This window comes from Dermacentor silvarum, chromosome 4 (genome assembly GCF_013339745.2).
Source record: "Dermacentor silvarum isolate Dsil-2018 chromosome 4, BIME_Dsil_1.4, whole genome shotgun sequence".
In the NCBI taxonomy this organism is placed as follows: domain Eukaryota; kingdom Metazoa; phylum Arthropoda; class Arachnida; order Ixodida; family Ixodidae; genus Dermacentor; species Dermacentor silvarum.
The window spans coordinates 187,978,128-187,994,437 of record NC_051157.2 but is presented as its reverse complement, the minus strand read 5'-3'; the positions used below and the strand labels follow the sequence as shown (position 1 = coordinate 187,994,437).

The window sequence follows — 16,310 nt, the reverse complement described above, 5'->3', positions numbered from 1 at the left end:
GATCCTCAGCCTTGATTTTTCATCTGCCCACTGAGCTATAAATTACTGCTCGGCGGGTGTAGTCAAACTTGATTTCCTTGATGTTACCGACCTTACCCACATCGTGCCGATCAAGCTCTGTTGCGACGACTTTGCTCGTCGATCTCCACAGGCACTAATCTGTATCACTGCTGTGATACAGTGATACATATGTGATTTGCTGTGATCCTGTGTACCGGATAGTGACTATGTCGTCACTCCCTGTGTTAGTGCCTTACTTTCGCAAGGCATGTCGTTTCCTCACACCATAGTGACCATATTGGCTAACGAAACTCACCTTCCACTCCTGAATTTCGGATTCTGCCCTCAGGTACTACCCAAAGCGATCTACCTCGCCACACAGTTGCCGTCACACAATTACGACCTTTCCTCCATCTCGCCTCATCCGTCTTCTTCCAACTCTTCCATAGCCTGCAATACTCATTCCGCTATGTCGCCTCCAGCGCACGATGGTATTACCAAGATGATAGCCCTGGACCTTAACCCCACACAGACCGACGGTCTTCGTCATCTGCTCACATCTTATTCCGACATTTTTTTTTACCTTGACGGTCGGCCTTTGGGACAAACTTCCCCTGGGCAGCATCGCATCTATACCGGCGATGCACCACCTATTCACAGACGGCCTTGTCGCGTCTGACATGCCGAGCGCCTAGTAAACGAACAGGAGATCGATAAGATGCTTACCAAGGTCATTATTGAACCATCGTCGAGCCCGTGGGCTTCTCCTGTTGCCTTGGTAAAAAAGAAGGACAAGACCTGGCGATTCTGTATAGATTACCGCCATCTAAACAAGATAACAAAGAAGGACGTCCATCCACTGCTACGCATAGATGACGCATTAGATTGCCTACACTGTGCGACGTATTTTTCATTGATAGACCTGCGCTCCGGTTACTGGCAGATTGCCGCCGACGACATGGAATATTCACGCTCTCCGCCTTCCGCCGCATCGGCGAGGAGCAATCATGTGATACATCCTTGCGCGAACTCATCAGCCGCCTCCATTCTGACCCGTCACACCCTTCTCTTAGCTTGTTCCTCGTTTTGGACGGCATCTTACACCGCCGAAATATGCGCGCACAAGGACACGAACTGCTGATTGCTGTTCCTTCTCATCTCCAGACAACTGTACTCGCGCAACTCCATGATGTCCCCACTACTGACCACCTCAGTGTTTCGAGGACCTACGACCGTGTCCCGCGACGATTTTTCTGGCCTGGACCGTACCGTACCGAGCGACGTTATGTCGCTGCATGCGAACCATGCCAATGTCGTAAGAAACCTGCTTTGCTTCCGGCTGGAACCCTCCAGCCGATTGATATACCAACCGAAATATTTTATCGTGTTGGCCTCGACCTGTGGGGCCCTTTCCCTACCTCATAAGCTGGAAATAAGTATATCCCCGTTGGAACAGATTATTCAACCCGCTGCGCCGTCACACGAGTCATCCAGGCCATTTGTGCAACAGACGTCACGGACTTCCGGCTCCAAGACGTCATCTTACACTACGGAGCTCCTCGCCAGCATTTCACAGACAGGGGCTGTTACTTTTTATCTCGGGTTATCGAATGTATACTTCGCTCTTGTGCCACGAAACACAAGTTCACGACTGCATACCACCATCAAACGAACGGGTTCACTGAACGCCTGAACCGAAGACTTACAGATATGCTCTCAATGTATGTCTCCTCAGATCATCGTGACTGGGACGCCGCGCTACCATTTGTGATGTTCGTGTACAACTCGTCCCGTGACGACACGACTCTCTACTCCCCCTTCTATCTCCTCTTTGGTCATGACCCAACATTGCCTTTCGACACGCTCCTGCCAAATGCTCTCGAGTCTCCGTCTGCGTACGCTCGCGACGCCATAGCTACCGCTGCCCAGGCACGCCAGATAGCCCACCATCGCCTCTCTGAGTCCCAGGCAAGACAGAAGTCTCTTTATGACAACTCATGGTTATTTCCAGTTCTCTTCCGGCGACCTCGTCCTCCTTTGTACTCTTTCACGGCGTGTGGGACTATCGGAAAAAACTGCTCTCCCGGTACTCTGGCCCTTACCGCGTCGTCCGACAGCTCAGTGATGTCACCTATGAAATAGCTCCAGCCGATGCTTCCCCGTCGTCCACGTCGTCTGATATTATCCACGTGGGTCGTCTCAAGCCATATCATGCGGCCGCCATCTAGAAGGAACCGGATCTTTGCCCGTTTCAATATTAAAGAGTGCCATAAAATAGGCCCCATTCGCAGTAGGCCAATTATAGTGGGCCATTTATAGGCGTGAAAATTTTGATGTACTTTCCGCGTTACATGCATATGTTTTAAGCCGGTATTGACTAATAGTACGCCTAAATAACACTCCTTCAGTCTAACCATGAGTAAGGAAACGTAATGGAGAAAAATAACGATGAAATTACTGAAACGCAATGACAAATAATTCAGGGTAACTAGCAATATCTGGGCTAAATAATATCAAACTAGAATAAATAATGTACTCTAACTATCAGTAATTTAAGCCAAACAATTAAGCCAAGTTCGGTTGATCAACATGAAATTGATTAAGGGTAATTGGAATGAGGTCTTTCAGACGACTTAATCCTAATCAAGGTTTAGCTCTGTCAATGTGAATAAGGGTACACTCTTCGTAAATGTCGGCTGAAAACAACGCATATAACGCGGAAAGCAGAAAAAAATTTCGGCACTTATAAATGGCTTACGGCAAATTTCTACTTGAACTTTTTTGCAACAGAAGGATATCCACGTCGTGTCGTATCCGATCATGGACCACAATTTTCTTGAGCGAATTTTGAAGAATTTCTCACAGAGCGCGGAATCATGCATTACAACTCTTCTGTGCACCCGCAAGCTAATGGTTTGGTTGAAAGATTTAACCGGGTATTATTGTCATATTGTTACGGGGCCATGTTGGAACGCCGTGAAATAAGTACAGCGATGCTTGATTACCTGCAAACAAATCGCTGTACGCCTCATGCGACAACTGGTGTTGCGCCCGCTGTTCTTCTTCATGGACGCCAACCTCAAACCAGACTCGACATTGCGGGATGGCCTGACAAATGTTTCAGCCGGACCCTTAAAAGGCACTGTAGCAATTGCGAGAGCGCATCAAGAACAAGAAAATGAATTGGAAGAAATACACCGATGAAAAGCGCGGTGCCAAGGAACGCAACTTCGTCGTTGGTGATTACGTGAGGGTGAAATTACCTGCAGTTTACGGGAAGCTATCTCCACAGTATTCTGCGCCCAACAAAATTATTGAAAAGCGCGTACCCGCCTCTTACTTTTTGGAAGATGGACGTGTGTGGGATGCTGCCAAATTAGCGGTCGTTCACCGTGAAGCTATCAGCAAAATGAAGTTCGGTATCTCCGCTGTCATGAACTGGTCATCAGCATTTGATTATTCCGCTATTGCAGCAGTAAATCATCCCTCACAACCTAGCACGTCAAGCGCGGATAACTATGAGAATGCACCCCTGAACCCTGAACTACATGCTCCAGGGCGCGAGCAACAAGCTTCATTTAATCTGCGGGGATGCGAAGCACACGTAAGAAGAAGCGCCCGTAACAAGACGACGCCGAAGAACCTGCAGGACTACGTTAGGCAGTAATGGACCAACAATCGTTTTTTTTTATATTTTTTGCAAGAGGGGATATGTTATATAAGGCGTGACTGCGGACTGCAGCGCCATAATAAGGCGCGTGCTTGGAGCTGCCTGAAAAAAGAGGATCAATATTGAATAAACGGTCAGGGACTTGGTAATTTCTACATTGATATCGAAGTGATATCGTATTATGCACGGTACAATAGTGCTCAGCATAGCTTTACTGTACATTTTTAACCAAGAATGAGGTCTTCTATACCAAGCTCTGAAAGTAACAAGTAAAACACAAACTGCAACAGGAAATACAAAATTAGAGAGGCAGTGCTCGTGCCTACAGCTCTTAAAACGTCAAACAAGCATAACGCATTAACTTACATGAACGTCATGTGGTTGTGACCCACAAAAGTTAGGACTCCCAGTTCGCCATTCTCTTGTTCATTAGAAAAGATTTTGTTTATTACCCAAATTACCCAAGTAACACAGAACATTGTGTAAACGTTGCCTGATTGTAACAAATGTCGGGCAACGTTAAATAGCCAACCTCAACGTTGAATGTACGTTGCCAGCTGTACGTTCAAGTGATGTCACAAATAAATGTCAAAGCAACATCCCAGCACTCACGTTCTGTCAACGTTGCTTGTAAACATCAATTTAACGTTTAAATGCTATCAATGTAGCAACTTTGCAAAACAGCACTTTCCCAGAACGTTGCCGGATGTCACCAATATTGACATTGATGTGATGCCAGGCTACTGTAGCATTTCGCATGCGTACGTTCATGCAATTATAAGGTATTTTCATTTTCAACTGAACATTCATCTTTATCATACAGTGGGGTATGGAGCGGTATAGTGGTTATGCAGTGATTATTATTTTCTAAGGAACACCATGTTAAATTCCATGTTAAATTATGTTTATTTGCTTCTCCACAGATAAGAACTGCTACAAGTTATATTAATAAATGGCAGATGCATTCACATGACGAAAGTGCTAATTGTTGCAACGGTTTACCTATAGTAGACAAAGTTACGCATAAAAGTATTCCCTTCTTTCGCACCAAATGCACAAGCCCTTGCGACTACTTGCACGCCACATGCCACAGCAGTAGCCATCAGGCATAAGTCCCATGATACCAGCTGCATAAAAATAAAGAACACATCTACACTGCACAGTGGATATACACAGATCATATCTTGTCTATATGAAAAACAGTGCATTTATTTCAGTTCACGTATAGTTTACATCATGAAAGCGGCACTAGAGGAAATGACCATAGGCCACCAATACGGCTGCAAACACATTGTACTCCACCGCACATTTCTGACACACACCACACAGGACACATGCACGCTGCAGAGACATGTATTTTTTTAGGAAAAATCTTCGCGAGCCGCCCGATAAACACAGAAGGCACGGACGACAGGTGCGCAACCCGCTTACATTCAACACACCGACACGAAAGAAAATGCGGACGATACGGGTGTAACCTGCGCTACACGAGCTATCAACCCTCGCGGATTTGATCATTTCCGACTTAAGCAGTCACAACGCGCACGAAAACATCGCACACTGCACACGTGTATCTCCGATACCGTGTCAACAATTCCTGAAGCTACAATTCATGTTGACGACATCAGAAAGTTATTTAAACCGAAGTGACGGCGTAGAAAAAGTAGGCAGCATCGCGAAACCTCATGGATTAGCTTCGAGACAGCTTCGAGAAAGCCCAAACCGTTCAAATCACGCCACAGCGCCGGCTTGATAAGAATGACGTAAGCAGATCTTGAAGGCCATGCTTTTGCTGGCTGCAGACAGCGGAAGCAATTCAAAGGTAAAAATACGTGATAGAATTTCTTTCTGCCCTAAGCTATAGCGTAAAATATAGATTGTTCTATGGGTATTTAGTCTCGCAACACCTATACGTAGTTGGGTGCAACCCGGCTCAAAATTTTAGCATGTGAGTGTACCGGTTATTTTTTTTTTCGAATCACAGAGGCCACAACAGTCTCACAAGTATGCAGGCGGCTCTGCTGTTTTTCCTCCGTGCTCTGTTGATGGCGATCGTACGTGCGTGGTGCTGCGAGGCGTTTTTCTTGATCGTCTGTTTTTGTGTTTGCTGTAATGAAGTCGGTCGCAGTTAGCGTGCACAGAAGTGCCTGAAGATACCTTGTGTCATGCTGCAAACTCGCCGTATGCGTGGCGCGCCAGGCGAATGTGGACCAACTATTTTATGCCGTGGAGTGCGGCCCCTTTTTTCTCGTTGTGGAAAGTTTGGTGGACGTCGCAAAGAAATAATGAGTGTTAGCGCGTCTCAGCTCGTCCACTGCGCAGCGGAATGTATGCGGGGAGTAACGTCGTCGACGCAGCACCGGCAACTTGGAGAGCGCTTTGCGAACGCGTCGTACCATTGAAAAGGTAAGTAATCGTGCTGGATAAATACATGCGTATTGTGCGAGCTTCTCGTGTGTGCATAGCGTGCGCGAACGTAGGAAATAGAAGTCCCGCGACAACAGTGAAACCTGTGCTGATGCTTGCTGAACGATGGTTGTCAGCACATAGTTACGCAAGTTTATTGCTTCGAGGCGAAATTGAATCTCTTGATAAGCGTTTTCTTCGGATGAGAAATATAACGTTCGGAAATAATCGTGTTCATCATGTGCGCGCTGTGCGTGATCTCCCGCTTTTCTGCTGAAGTTGCATAATAACGACTCAGTTGCCTCTTCACCGATTCTTATTGCAATGACGTTTCCTAGCCTATAAATGCTTCGACCTTGTAAATAATCTCTGCTTACGAAGTTTTCGGTTTACGACAGTTTTAGAGAAAAAAAATGTAAGCAATCACAGCTTGCTACTAGTGCAACTTACTTTTAAAGACAAGATGTTCTGGCATACCTTATACGTAACTAAACGTGACAGGGGAAAGTTGCTTAAACTGAGTCATGAAAAAAAAATGAATTGTTTTGTGCTGCTGCTGCGTGTCAATAATTTTACTGTGATGAAAGGGTCCGCATTATCAAGACATTTATCAGTGACTTCTACTTTGTGCTCTGTTGCCACCCTGCACTAATGCAAACATCGTTTTCGTGACTATGTTTAGATGCTCCATGCATGTGTAGACAATTTGACAGCTTTATAAAGCTACGTGCCACTGCTATAAGTTAACACAGAACTTATTTTATAGTGGCGAGGCTGTGACCCACAACAGTGCCCACATAACAGAGGAGCCACCAGACCCCTTGGCTATGCCTGCGGTAGCGCAACATGTAATCTGGATGGTCGGGTCAGGTATGTGTGTAGTGTACGTGTTCCAAGAAGTAGCATCTCAGTATCATTCGTGTCTAAGTTAACCGACATTACTCAACACAGCTTACTAAATAGGTCAAATATTTATGCAACTTGCTGTTTGTTTGTGTTCATAGCTGTTATGCGCACCTTACCGTGTTCTATATGAAAACTAGACCTAACATGTCCTGAAGTTAAGTATTTTTTCTTGCATCAATCGCTTGGCTGCAAGTTAAATTTTAATTTTGCTTAGTACACACTCTATTCATCACTTTTTATTTTGGTTGTTTTGTTTTGAAACTGTTTCCTATGCTGTTGGTTTTATTTCTGAGTTGGTTGAATTATCCAAAAGATATAAATAACAGTGGCAGAATAAAAGCAGGTATTTTTTTTTACCCGAGGTGGTCTCTAATGTTTTTCTGCTTGCTCTTGAAGCACCACTCAACCAACACGCATCAACGAGCACCAACATGTTTAACACTGCCTTAGTGTTAAACTGTAAGGAAAATTTGAGTTCTGGAAATTTTGAAAAATAAAAGTAAAGGCAAAGTAATATACAGCTTCACACCAAGGGAAGCAGTAGAGCTGTTTTTTGAATTTGTTGTTCAAACCTTAGTAGCCACTGCTCGCATGAGGGGACACTGTAGAGGCTGAATCCACAAAAATGACGTGCTTATGCATACGAAAAAGTGTTTTGTTCCATAGCAATATGTGGTTTCTTGTTCGGACATTGTAGTTCGTTCGAAAGTAAAATGTCAAATTAACTGAGGTAAAGTTACTAAGTGTTGACTGTATATATGTGTTATTTGACATAAAACTGCCTTTTTCTGTTCTTTTTTTTTTCGCTAAGGCGCGCTCCAGCTATGCTCTGATAAATACAGGCTTGTCAAGCGGCATCTTTTCAACAAAAGCTTACGCCATAACATCTTGTACTGCTATAGTGAGGAACCACAGAACTACGTCATGGAAGTCCACAAAGCTGAGGGCTCGCCGAACTAAGATGCAAGTGCGACAACACCAGTTACCTGCTCGACATGCCACTCAGGCACTCGACTGATAGCAAAATATATATTGTGGAAGTTCCGCAGGCTACAAAAACATTGTGTAGACATATCTGAAGCTGCACATTAGGACTTTAAAGAAAAGGACAATACCGAATAACAACAGCCCACGTGACACTACAGTCCACACTACAGTCCACACTACAGTCCAAGTCTACAGTCTACTTCGACACTATAGCCCATGCGACACTTCATTCCTTGTCTGTCATACTCACTTCGTCCCGTCATAGCGCTGTTTGTTCCCCGTCCTAATGATGTACCAACCAGCCCAGACCAGCAGACACCGTCTGGGACTTCATACACGAAGCATGGATGAACCATTTTTGTGATTTCTCCCTTTTTCCTGTATTTACCCCGTTTCCCTATATAGTCTTTCAAGCCAGTAGTTTCAATGCACGTGCAAATTTATCTGTGAATTGCACTGCATATGTAGGCAACGACAGAAGAGTCAATACAGACATGCGGCAACTTTTAACAAAAAGATTTATTTTTGCCGACCCATGTTTATAGCCGTCAGTCACACCACATTGCACATGCGCAATTTGCACCCTTAGGAAGAAAGTTAACTCTTTGTCTGACAAGTGTACAGATGTTGTGCTGATACAGAGCCAAGTCGCGAAATCTTTTCAGCCTCAATTATTTCACGTGTTAGTTGATCACCGCTTCTGCTGACAACAGTACACTGAGCAAACGACGGTGCACAGTCACACGAACTGCGATGACATTCATGCTACCGTCACGCACGTTTTTCATGACGTATGAGTCTTCTCTCAGCCGGTCATTGATACAGCGTCCCATTTGACCTATGTATTGTGTACCACAAGAAACAGGGATACAATAACACAGGTGACGGAACGAAATTTGGTGTTTTTGTTACATATCTGTGGCGTGCTGCGACATTGCCTTTGGAATGATATGCAATTTTCTTGATGCCTGTGAGAGCTTATGAATGTAGGGTATGACGGCCAGTTTCGGTGTCTTGTCAGATGCAGTGACCACAGGACCTCTCCTCTGAAAAGCGCATGCGCCGAGTGGTTGCCATGTGGTCACTGCATCTGACAGACAAAGTGGCTGTGATACCATACATTCATAAGCTGCAGTATCATGAAAACTGCAGATCATTCCAAAGTTACAATTGTCTTCTTGGCACCTCAGAAACTTATGAATTTTGTAATCAAAGAAAATGTCGCAGCGTAGCACACAAGTGTAACAAAGCACAAAAATTCGTTTGTCACCTATGTTAGCAACATGGTTTAGTGTACCCCTCTTTCATGTGGTAAACTGTACATAAGTCAAACAGGACGCTGCATCAATGACCGGCTGTGAGAGCACTCATATAATGTTAAGAAAAACTTGTGTGACAGTTGGCTTGCATGCTGTTGCAGTTCCTGTGCCAGTGAACCATTGTTTGCTCGGTGTACTGTTGTCAGCAGAAGCAGTGATCCACTAACATGTTAAATTATTGAGGCTGAAAAGATTGGGCGACTTGGCTCTGTGTGTGTCACCATCTGTACACTTATCAGCCACAGAGTTGACCTTACTAAGGGTGTGAATTACGCTTGTGCAATGTGATGAGTGGCGGCTATAAACATGGGTCGCCGAAAATAAAGCTTTTTGTTGAAAGTTAGCACACGTCTAGTGTCTCGTCTTTTCTGTCGTCAATATCTGTGCTGCAATTCACCAATATGTTGTACCAACAAGTCAAATTTATCACTCACTCATTGGAACTTTCTTTCATCGCGAATGAAATGTGGTTTTGGTACCATGGGTAGAGCATTCACTTCATTTGTTAATTGTGGTTCTCTTCCAAGACTGAACTGGATTTATCAGGCAGTCGTGGCATTGCAAGGAAGCTTTATGTTAAAGGAATATATTGATACCGTCTTAACTGCTAGCGCAATAAAGGAAGTTGTGGGTATTGTTTATTGTGGTTTTAGTGCTCTTGTGCCCAAACTTATGGCTATAATGGTTAGGTTTTACTCAAATTTGCTTTTAATGTTTTGCATTATTCTCCTGCGTAAGGTCACTATTGTTTGTTTCACAGTTATGTGAAGCTTAAGTTGTTTGTAAGCATTTCTGTAGCCTGTTTTCACAGCAATGGCTTACTTCAGTTTTTCAGGTAGCACTTCACAGTTTGATGTAATTCATGTCTCTGCAGGTTACCGCATTATTGACTTGGAAACCAGTGAGGTCTCTGGATGCAAGTGAAGCTACCGAGGGAAGCATGTGTGCATCGCTTGTGCTACTGGCTATCCTCTGCAAAAGTGAAGGCTGGCTGTCAGTGCTTGGATGACTATGTTACTCTGTGTTGACTACTTCACACTTGCTGCCATGTCTGCAAGCTTATGCAAAAAGACCGGCTGGATGCTTGGTAGGAAATAGTATCTAACCGCAGTGGTACTGTGCTGTGTTTTTATTCATTACAAAGTGAAGGACAGTATTTGTGCTGTTATTAAGAAGTATAAATTGTGTTCTGCCATTGAAATAAGTGAACTTGACAAAAAAGCAAAAAAATTCGAAGTCTGACCTAAATGGGAAGGCAACATATATTGTGTTATGGTTGTAGCTGTTAGTAGGGTGTCTTAATATGCGATACAAGACTTTGATGTTTAATGTAAAATATATTTATGTGTATTATCAGGGCTGTTCACGTTGTTTTTCTAAGTTACTGTTATCTAAGTGTCATTATTTGTTTGCCACTATGATGTAAGCAGATGGTAAATAAATGTATGATTTGACATAACCAGGTTTGTCTATGACGTATTCACTATTATTTAAGGTGGATCAATGCATATAATGGGTGCATATTCAAGCACCACATATTCCTCCTACACAAACAATACCTACATACTAGCGTTTGTTCTTAGCAGCTGATGTTGGCTATTATGCAATTTCTTGAAAGCACATGCAGCTACCAACACATGATTTTTAGAGCAGTAAGTCGGAAGCAAAGAAACTGATTTTCTCTGTGGCCTAAGCTTAAATGATATGTTTAAGGAAAATGAACTTTTGTGGAAGATTTTTACTTTCCTGCTGTGAGAACCTTCATACGAGAACCTCTGCACACTGGACGTGCATGCTACTCTCTTGCTGTTACAGCCAAAATGAAAGTGTTCTTGTGAACCACTTTGTAGCTTTGCATTATGCACATTTACTTGCATTCAGCATCTATATGCTGTGCTATGAACAACAGCAAGACAAGTCGGGCAAACCACCATGTGAAACACTTTAAAGGTTCTGGATTAGGGCGATTTGGTACTATATATAGTGCAAGACAAATCAGCTGCTCGTACAGCAGTGCTTTCAGCATGACACGGCTGACAGCACTGCGAACCCTTAAATTTATATTTGCTTGACAGATTATGCATTTTAGTATTCATTTTGCATATGCATGAAAATGTGAAACAAGAATTGGTGAAAAACAGCATTCATTTACGTATATATCTTGTGTATCTTACCTTGTGGTGGTAAGATAGACACGATATATATCTAAAAGAATGCCGTTTTCACCAATTCTTGTTTACATTTTCATGCATATGCAACATCAAAACTACTAGAATGCATAATCTGTCAAACAAATATTAATTTAAGGGTTTGCGGTGCTGTCAGCCGTGCCATGCTGACAGCACTGCTGTTATGCATGTCTATAAATATTCTGCAGTGTTATTTGAGTGTTGCTTGAACGTCACATACGTACGTTGCCTGAAAGCTCAAGTGACATAATGCAACATCCAGGTTACGTTGTCAGGAAGTTCCGTTAACGTTATGTCAACGTCGTGAATGTGCTGCTCAACGCTGCCACAACGTTACAAACCAACGGTGTCTGGCGATCAAAAAAGCGGATATTAGCAGCATGTAGTCAACGTTATGCACCGACATTTGTGCACATTCAAAGAACGTTATGACAACATTTAGCGTTACTTGGGTATGTAAAATAGCAGGTAAGTACAACATCAGCAACACAACACACATAGTCTAAACCCTGTCGCAATCCAGTCGAAAAAATTTAACAGGTGGGGCCGAAATGCTTAAGTCACCTTGTTACCACGGCGACTACCTTTGAAAGCACGAATCAGGTGTTTGTCCTGCGGAGCACACTCCGTATGCATGTCGCAGTGTTTGGGTGAACGCAGAGAGATCCAAGGGAAGTTTGTTGTGTATACATTGCGAATAGAAAAAAAAAGCCTTTTCAAATATTTCTTTCATTTTGACATAATTGCTTCGTCATCACAAACACATCAGGGGCACTATATCATAAAATGATTCCAACCTGTTTTGATTACAATTTCTGCAATTAGCCTCCACGATTGGTCAAACATTTTCGGGTCACTCCCAACTTCGCCTGTCTGTCAGGCGACGTCACGATAAGCGCGATAGCTCCCCATCTGATATAACGTGTACACACTGCATGAATAAACCGCACAAGAGAAAAATGATCATTCCTGATTCGACGCCTTTCACCATTAGCCCTCTGCTATTTGTCAAATGTTTTCTGGCTACCCCCACTTCGTATGTCTGTCACGCGACCTCACAAAACCGTGAAAACTCACCCCGTCAAAGTGACGTGTACGCGAAAAAAAAGCATTAATATCCCGAACAAGAGTGAAAATTTTTGTAAATAGCCACAGACTGTCCCGTTCCGAAAGGAATAAAAGATGGCTGCCCGCCGATTGCTCAGGCCCTCGCTACTCGCACCTGCCGGTGAGAATGTATTTATTTGCGCATGATAAACCTTTTTGCCTGGCGATAAAACGTTATCGAGCCCATTTCGGCATGCATACGACATCACTCTGCCAACTCTTCCTTGCTGAGGATCCGTTTTAGCGGCATTGTTATCCTTCCTTTGCACACCGCCGCGATTTTCGACCAGCCACCGAAAGCTAAGTAAGGCGAAGCGGACCAGTCGGAGAAGCCGGCACCACCCACTTCATGCGGTTATTTATTTTCACTGTGCTGGCTCGGCCCAATCGAAACCCTCTTCACTAGAGCGTGCTCCTCACCTCTTGTCCAGCCAATTAGATAAGAAAAACTTCTTAGTGTAGACAATGTTATTGGTTTTGAAAGCGAACAAAGGTAACCTCCTATAAACGAAGAGAGTGTTTGATTTGGTTGTTCAGACAACGCTGCGGGTCACCGCCCGACGCTTGCGTCGGTGGTTCCGTAAATTTCACGTGAGGAGTTTCGAATCACAACAGTTTGGAATCATTTTACATTATAGCGCCCCAAATCATTCTTATAGGTTCAGAATTATTTGTCCTGATGACTCCTGGACCTGTAGGCAACCGTCGTACCTGGAAGGGAGAATAAATTCCAATTACTGTTAGACAATTCCGAAAACTGTTTCACCGTGGCTCTGTTAAGGCTATGTTTTGTTCAATAGTTGTTCGAGGCCAATGTAGTAGTGATCTTGCACGAAACAGATCTCAATGTTAACCCTTAACTTCGGAGGCTGCAAGATAACGATGCCAGGTCTTTTATTTGACTGCCCTCATTGTGGTGGGACTGGAAAACCAAACTGGACTGCGCTTAATTGCACCTTGTTGTTGGAGAGAACCATTGTCCAGACTGCGCTCAACACGTTTGAGTTCCCCTGCTACTTGACGTGCGGGCTGTTGCTATAGTGCACAGCATTGTATTGATGTGCACACATTATTTCCCTTTTTATTTTAAATCTCGGTTCTCCTGTTTCTTTTCATTCCCTTTATACCATCTTACCCTAGCACAGTAGGTCGCTTGTATATACACCAGTTAACCCTGCCCGTCTTGCTATCTTTCCTTCTACATTTTCCGTGTCAGCATTATATAACTAGGTGTCAGTGATTTACTACAAAAAGCAGAAGAATCTATATCATACACTTCACAAGTGCATAACAAGCGAATGTGTCTGACCGAAAACAGTGAAGCTTTCGATATCAACCAGGATTAACCAAAGCTAAACCAAACCAATTTCTTCTTTCTCGCAGGCAGCGTGTCGCTCGCCGCTCTTTGCAGGTTTCGTTTTGTAACACTCTCAACGTTTCGGCGTGCTTTAGGGGCATCAAATATGCAGGGCTGCATATAAACGTTACGTCCGCATATAGCGGGCGAATCCTGGCGCCGCAGATATTATCACGTATAAGATCGCTTGAAAGTCCGTATATATGCATGACTTTGCGCTGGAACTAGAATATACCGCATATTTGCAATACGTTATACGGGACTCCACTTAGGGTGTAATGAAGTTACTTGAAATTACAATATGTAATCCTAATTCAGAATAATTACGACGCAAAATCGTAATTATTAACCCCCCCCCCCCCTTGCCTCCCGTGCTGCCTGCCCGCTTTCCACCCTTTCGCACGCGAGATTCAGACGCGATCGGCAGCTGCCCTTACGCCCGGTCGCGAAATATACAATTACTGCCGGAGCACAACGCGCCCCCCTACCTCCCCTCCCTCCACGGCCTTTCGCGCGACGGAAGCGGCGCGTTTGCCCCCCGCTTCCCTCCCTCGCGCGCGACAGATTGAGCCGCGATCGTCGGCTCCCCTCGCGTTGTTTCACTCGATCATACAGCATACGGTGCGCGGCGACGGCGTTATGGTCCTTGGACTTTATAAGGAACATCATGGCGACGGTGAAAATGCGCCTGGAGTGTCTATCTAATTGATATCGGAAGAGACCGCTCAGATGCTTTGATTTAAATGCTTGTTAAAGAACTCTAAGGGGCTAAAATTAACCCACAGTCCTCTACTACGGTGTGCCTCATAATCTGATTGAGAATTTAGCGCATACAGCCCAATAATTCAATGTTTAACACTTCAGCAACAATGCGATGTGCTGTTTGAAACAATGATAATGCTAGGTTTCTCGGAGGTTATGTACAATGGCGCACAACAACGCCTCAAGCAAACATTTGTCCATGAGTAGTCTTGTACTACGCAAACAAACCACAGGGGTGCATGCTCGGTAAGTTTTTACGTCAACTCGCCACCCATGTGTTGGACTAAACTATTAAAAACAAAACAAAAAAACCGGCAAGTTTGCACTCGGTCGTGCAAAGCTTAGGCACAGCGACACTGACGATCCTCAAGTCTTACTGGCTGCTACTGCTAGCTATTAACTTGGTTGCCTGCTAGGTAGTACATTGGTTTAACTTAACTACTCATGTAGGGAAGGTATTCTCGAGCGATCATTTTCGGAGGTACCTTCCCTTTCGCGACATTTCGCATGACTAGCACTGGATGCGTCGGTGCCTATGTGCGACAGCGTTCCTGGCATGTCACAAACGCAGGCTGGCTAACGAAGGTTGGCACAGTGCCAAGAATGCTGTTGATTTCCGACGCAGAAGGAGTAGCAGCCTAGGCGCTCAATATCTAGCGAAAGTTTAGAGTAGGCGCTGCCCCTATTATGGCAAACACGGGCGGCGCACAGCAGACGACACGCCGGGATGACGTCACGGCGCATACGCTGTAACGCGCAGCTGGCGGGTGCTCGGTGGAGCCGTGTCTGTGTCGGGCGAAGCGAGCGCGCACCTGTGCCGGCGGTTAATAGGCAACGTGAGGTGACGTCATCGCTGCTGCTTCGGCCCATGCGCAGCTACGCAACGCGCGCGGCGTCGAGAGCAGCTCTGCGCGTTGCCTCGTTGGTTCTGCTACAATTTCTTTCTCTATTTCGCTCTCAATTTGTTTCCCTCCTGCGAGCATAGTGCGCACCGCGCGCATGCTCTCCTTCCCTCTCCTTAACGTTCCATGTCAAGGCAACATGTGCATAGCACGGAGAGGAGGTGAGGCACACGTCGCTCCTCGAGGTGGTTGCTAGGCAATGCAGTGACGTAATACCTCGGCGATATTTTGCGGCAGCAGGCGGCACGTTTTACGGTTAGCTAGAACAGCTTCGCTGTTAAAATTGAACATTCACCGCCAACATCAGCGCTAATTATTGTCAATCAAAGCAAGCAGAACACAGCGCTTCGCTTATGTCGATTCCCACAGTTCGCGGGATCTGCATAATTTTCCGCTCAATTTGTTCCCCTTTCAGAACTTGCTTTGTTTTTCGGCGGACTCGATGACTGCATCGTTACTGCTTACTGCAAGGGACGCCACAGCAATGCTTGGAGGAGGCAGGAACATGCTCACAGACGCCCGGCACCTCCTTGGACACCGTCCTGCAGCCCTTGCCCTTGTTCCTTTCTGGCTCTCAGAGTCGTTATGAATGGTCATGTGGTGTCTAGAAGTGGTTGGCTCTAGAAGCTCTACACTGGCTGACATCGACTGCAGCGCCATGCAGTGCCTTCCTTTTCGTGAAGTTGCGAGATATCTCTTTGAGCC

The 16,310-nt window shown here is 44.8% G+C and overlaps 1 long non-coding RNA gene across 1 annotated transcript; it reads left to right on the top strand.

Moving 5' to 3' along the window:
• Window positions 1-5,720: 5,720 nt before the first annotated feature.
• LOC125944610 (uncharacterized) lies at window positions 5,721-10,599 on the top strand. Its single transcript, XR_007466306.1, has 3 exons — window positions 5,721-6,076; window positions 6,843-6,946; window positions 10,163-10,599. It is a non-coding gene; the product is annotated as an uncharacterized LOC125944610 (long non-coding RNA).
• The last annotated feature ends 5,711 nt before the right edge of the window (window positions 10,600-16,310 follow it).